This window comes from Euprymna scolopes, chromosome 2 (assembly GCF_053919585.1).
Source record: "Euprymna scolopes isolate OS-2025 chromosome 2, ASM5391958v1, whole genome shotgun sequence".
In the NCBI taxonomy this organism is placed as follows: domain Eukaryota; kingdom Metazoa; phylum Mollusca; class Cephalopoda; order Sepiida; family Sepiolidae; genus Euprymna; species Euprymna scolopes.
Genome location: NC_136483.1, coordinates 50,842,949 through 50,849,434, shown reverse-complemented (window position 1 = coordinate 50,849,434; position 6,486 = coordinate 50,842,949).

The following is a 6,486-nucleotide window of genomic DNA, read 5'->3' as shown; positions in this document are numbered from 1 at the left end:
TCTGCAATACTCGTCCATTAGACGACATACCAGATTTATTACTCCAACTGAAGCAATGCCGCTCAGTAACTTCAACGATATATATCCCTTTCTCTTGGATCATATCACGAGCGACGAGAAGATTCGAAATGAACTCATAAGTTCGAAAAAGTCTACAGAAAAATTAACTGAAAAGACCTTGCAAGTTGAAAAAAATAAGTGATAAATTACGTTGGAAGACTTATGATTAAGTAAGTATTTTTTAAGGGTAAAATATAGCTTAATCGTGTGTGTAGGTCATAAGAGTTCGCATTGTCTGATGAAACAAAAACAAATAAAAGGAATGTCGTAATCGAAGGGGAATGTAGTTTTATCTAATAAGGAAATGAATGCGGGTGAAAAAAGAAGGGATATAAATACAAAAAAAATATTTCTCGAATAAATTCGACACACACCTGAAAAAAAACTTCCAACTTCAAAACTTGACACTGTTTTCAAAATTTCTAACTTGTGGTAAAAACTTTCAACTCTACAATTCGACACTCTTTCAAGTTGACTAGTCACGGCTAGGTAGCCTTCTTTCAACTTGTTCCCCTGCTCGCCTCACGTCTGTTTTTATTCACCTGTCTAATTTTCATAGAAACGGCGACAATCTGCGTCGCTCATGTGATCATCAACCTTAAAACCATTTCAGCCTTTCTTTCCTTTTATTTTGTTACACGACCGATCCTGTGAAGCATTCAAGTAAGTTACGTTTTTCCCTACAAATTTTATTCGATTCAAGAAGTTATATATCGGTAAAAATAAGCAAACTTAGAAAAATAGGTTGTCCAATGTTCACAAACACAGAAAACTTTTCCAGAAGAGTGTCAGGTATAAAAATAAAGTTCAAAGAAGAACTAAATTGTTACATTTCGTTCATGGGGAAAACTCATACATCGAAAGTATATGTACTTCCTCGTTTACCAAATCTTTTACAGTTAGACTGGAGTGTACTGATCAAATTATGGGCATTACCAATGAATTTTTTTCGGCACTAAAATAAGCGATGTTAATAAAATAAAACGAAGCAAACAGAATAGTTTATTTCTTATTTGTACTTTTTTTTTCAGAATTACTCGGTTTGTGCACAAAAACAGAAACACATTTCGAATGAAAAGAAAATGTGAAATCGATTTTTAAACTCAATGGAAAAGTGCTTGAAACGCAAAAAAAGCGAAATAAGTGAGGTTGGAAAAAATGGCGTAATTTCAAAAGTCGATTACTCGGCTTGGACATCGCCAACAGTATATATCAAAAAGAAAAATTGAAAAATCAGAGTGTGCTAACTTTTCGACTAGGTTGAATGACTGTTTGAAAGACCATGCACGTACCTTTTCATCTCCAGAAGAGATATTCATGAAAGGAATCGGTGGTAGAGTGTTTTCAAAATTGGACTTGTTGGAAGTTTCCCTTAGGTTAAAGTCAGTGAAGAATGTTCCAAGTTCCTGACAATAAACACACAAAGGAATTTTTAAAGTCAATCGTTTTTCTTTTGGATTGAAGGTAGCTTCAAGCTTATTATTTAAGGACAGTCAAAGGACAATCTGACCACAACGTTGCACAAATAACACACAAGATGAGAACAATAGTCCGATCAATACAAATAATATAGTACATGTGTTGCGTAGAATGTTTAGGTATTGTGTATGCATGCATATGACTTGATAAAAGTTTTTGCATAACTAGATAGTGTCCTCGTGTGTGTGTGTGTGTGGGTGTGTGTGTGTGTGTGTGTGTGTGTAAGAGCATACGGTGCTAGCAGCTATCATCTCATGTAGAAAAAGAGAGAAAAGCAGTCTGGCTGAAGTTATCTGTAGCAGGTTGTGAGAAATAAAGAGACAGAACTAGTCTGGGCATCTCATTTCATAAGGCAGATCGAGACACACTCTGTTGTCACGACAAGGCACGATAATATGGGTTAGGCGCCACTTATTCAATATTATTTTGGTACTAAAATAAATAAAAGATAAACTGTAAATACTTCCGAGCGATACCGAGACGAGACAGCTAGTAAAAATAATAAAAAGTATAAGTAGTACAATTTGAATAAAGGTAAGTATTTAGTATATGCCATATTGACGTAGATACCTCGACTACCATAACCGGCAGCAAAATCCCACACCTTCATTGTAGAGGTCCCAGAACTCTCTACTATGAAATTTTTTTCCCTCATACATCTAAACTTGAAATTTCCTCTTTGTATCTTGCTCTCCTGACTGTACTAATATGTAGAAGTTTAAGGATAAAGTGAACAGACATCTCACTACTCAACTCCCTACTTAGAGTGTTGCTGTACATGTGGTCATTAATTCACAGTATCCTCTTAAGGGGAGTCATTTTTTTTCAGGTGATGGTTATAGTCTTTCATTTAGCATCATGATCGAAGCCGGATGATTAGAAGAATTCAAGTTCACTTAGTGTACCTCAGAGAGACAGCTTCAGCAGTGCTATGGATTATTATTTGCTTTATAGTTTTCCATTTTAAAATTTTATATATATATATATATATTATGTCAGGTCACGTAATGTGCTACTGGTACCATGTAACCCAATACTACCTGCTGCATTGTCGGGTAACCGGCGACTAAACTGGTTCTCCCACTAGCTTGCCTGGTGAGGAGGGTGGCTAGTCTCCCAGAAGGATCAAAAACAAGACCACAAGACCTTACAAAGGGCGGATGAACCCTCCTAGGGTCAACGGCCAACTAGCTCCACGTGCACTTATATGCGTGTGTATATATGTGTATGTGTGTGTATGTGCATGTGTGTATATATATGTACATATATATATATATATATATATATATATATATAGCGGAGTTTGAAATCCCAGGTTGGTGTCTGGTGCGCAATATAACACTTCATGGGCAGGTAGTGGCTCTTAAGTCTAGTTGACAGTCTACCTAAGTGGTGGAAAACTCTCTTACATCTGAGATGTAGCTGTTCATTAGTTCCGTGGCATATTTTGCACCAACTGATGTTATCGGCTGTTTCAAAAAGTGTGAATGGTTCTACACAAGCCATTACCACTTAAATCAAATCATTGTGTGGGTAGCACTGAGTTTGCTCACTCTGCTTTCTTACAACATCCAAAAAGGTAAGCAAAATGTTCCATAAGGCGAAGTCCACTGCCGATGGGGTACTGGTGGTGGAGGCAGGTGGAGGATACCACTCGAGGCCCTTAGTCGGTACTCTGCACAGTTGGTGGCGTAGTAGGTGATGGCCGTTCTTGTGTAAAAATTTGTGAACAATTGCACAGTTCGTGTCCTCTACTATGTGGCAAAGCAGATCTTTTCTAGATGTAGCACTGCTTTCTCTAGACAGGGAGGGGGCAATAAAAGGAGCCCTAAAAAAAGCTTGTTCACACAAAAGCTTGTCATCTTGCTACCGTTGACTGGCTATCCAATTGTGCAGTCGAAACAGAAACTCAATTCGAAATACAAAACATGTGTTCAATTTTGGAATGTAAGAACATTGCTTGATAGTGAGGATTCTTTCAAGAGGAAGACGGCGCTAGTAGCAAAAGTACTGAAACAATGCAACGCTGACATTGTTGCCTTGTCTGAGACACATCTTTTAGGATAAGGTGAATTGAAAGAAATTGGCGAAGGTTACACGTTCTTTTGGTCAGGTCGGAAAGAGGGGGAGAGGTATAGTTCCGGTGTTGGCTTTGCAATATAATCAAATATTGCTGACTCTCTGAAGGCGAAATGTGGGTCGTCCATTTCTGAGGTACAGGGATAAGTTGAAAGGCAATCTTAAGCACGCAGGCCTGAACCCAAAAACCTTTGAAGAAGATGCTGCGGATAGAAAATTGTGGAGGGAAAAATGTTTTGCGGGCATTAACACATACAGTGACACACGGCTATCGAATCAAACAAATCTTCCTAGAGCAAGAGTAGGTACAGCACCTTCTCGGCCTGTATCCTGTGAGTCGTGCGGCTTGGTTTGTGGGAGCAGAGCTGGCCTTGTGTCACACATGCGGCACAAGCATTGAAGGCAGAGTGAAACAGAACGAATTTTTGTCCCTCATGCGTCGAACACGATGGGAGAGTCCTTTATATATATATATATATATATATATATATATATATATATATATATATATATATATATAAAGTGTTACTTTTAACAGTAGCAATATATTTAAAAACTAATTTACCTTCTTTGACTCTTTTCTAACAATCTGTATTTTTTCATGAAACACTAAAATACCAATCCCAGGACGGGTAAAATATATTCCTTGAACAGAACAGTTTTGCAATACTTTTGTGTCTTCATACGAGGATTAAAAATAAGATACAATGATACTAACCATTATGTCTATAATCATTATTGCAATTTGGATCAGAGTCTATCAGATGATTTGATTCTGACTTCAGCTTATGGGGTTTTAAAAAACTGAAATTCAGTGAATCTTGCTTAATTGATATTTAATGATTATGAATCAGATTTAATGCAAATCTTAAACATTTTAATTCTTAAATGGAGATTGTACCCACATTATGTCCTCTAAACCCTTCAAAATACCCCAATAGAATTTATATTATAAACTAGTCTAGGTGCCCGGCGTTGCCCAGGTGTTTAGAGGTGTGTGTTAAGCAAAAAAATAATAGTGATAGTAAGCAGACAGGCTCGAACGCGTATTGCAAAGGAGGAAACGTACGTGAAAAAACTAAAAAAAAAGTGACGTCTTTGCTATTGTGCCCATCGCCAAATCGGAAGTGGTAAAGGTTTAAATTAAGGCTAGGCAATCGAAAAAAGGGATGACTTTCAAAAATATCGGTGAAAAAGCGACCCCTCCCTGTAGAAAAGTGCTCAGTTGGGGGTGAAGGAATTAATGGTTTTAGCCAATTTTTCGATATTTGTCGTCAGAAGGGTCGTGCTTCAAAACGATACTGATCTCGTGGAAGTCAGTCGTCGCTATCGAAAGTTTTAGGCATACATACATGATGATGATTACAACGTCTTGTCAGACGAGTGCCGCTCCCTCAGACATTTAAAATCCATGAGCCCAAATGCCTGAGGGAGTATCTATACAAAGATGATGTTACAGAGTCTTAGCTTTGTACGACAGCTAAGTCTCTCTCTCGGTTCAAAATGTTGAGATCCAGCAACAAGCAAGAGCAAGATAGCCAGCAACAAATTAAACTGCAGACCAGCTTAATGCGGGTACTGGTCTCCCGCTTTGTTTTTTAAATCAGATATTTGCTTCTCCTAGAAAGGTTGCCTTCACCACGGCTTACGGGAGCCCTCTCCACCCCAATACACATACACACACACACAAATATACACTGTGCTAGTTGGCCGTTGACCCAGAAAAAGAGTTCATTCGCCCTACATACATACATACATACATACATACATACATACATTTAAAGAGACAGGTGAGATTTATATTATAGATGATTAATTCCATAATTCGTAATTTATTTTATAGAGAAATTTTAATGTAAACTAAAAATAGTAGATCAAATTATGTATAGAGCTGAAGTGTGCACCTAAATGTTCTACCACAAACCAATTAATGGGAGGAAATGAATGGATATAGTAACAAAGTAAAGCAAAAGTTCATACATACGAGAACACTGTTGCCTAGCTCTAAATTAATACGTTTGACTATTGAACTATACAAAGTATCCTAAAACAATGTAATGGATTTTACCGCTTGGAGTTTGTAGTTACATCAACAGTAATTACAGAGAATAGCAATACCAGTTGGCAGAGATAGGTCAATTAAAATCTATATATATATATAAGCGAAAAGGTATGTATGTATGTATGTATGTATGTATGTATGTATGTTTGTGTGTATGTTTGGATGTCTGCTAAAATCTTTCGATAGACGCGACGAAAATTCACAAACTCGGTATTACCTCGAAGCTCCATCCTTTGCTCGAAAAATATCGAAACATTGGTCAAAAACGTTAACTTTTTAACCCCGAAATCGACAATTTTCGACAGGGGGGGGCAACAAAAACGGTCCTCTCGTGACAATGACCGATTCTACGCATGCGTCAGATGACGTCGTGACCTGATTTATATAATTGAAAAACCGAACAAATCTCCTGAGCGTCGCCTTAGCTCAGTTGGGTAAGGCCTTGGTTCATTATGTAAACGTTTTGGGTTCGAATCCTGCCGTGAGATGGGTTTTTTTTTCGATTTTTAAAATTTTAATAACGAAAAAGGCTTATTTAAGCCATTTTTCACGTGTTCGTTTTTCTGTTTTCATCGTTCGTTTGCCTTACGTTAGTTTTTTTTGTGTTTTTTCCCCCGCTTAGTGTTAACGTTGTTTTCTTTTTTTACTTCGCTTATAACAAAGAAACCTACGTCGTCGTAATGCTCGACGACTTCCGGCCGTGCACCTGTCAATTTGGTTCTTAAATAAATTCAAACATCTTTCATTAACTCATTCTGGCTGGCCGATTTTATTTTCAAATTTCGGTTCAGGCTTCGGGTTCGATC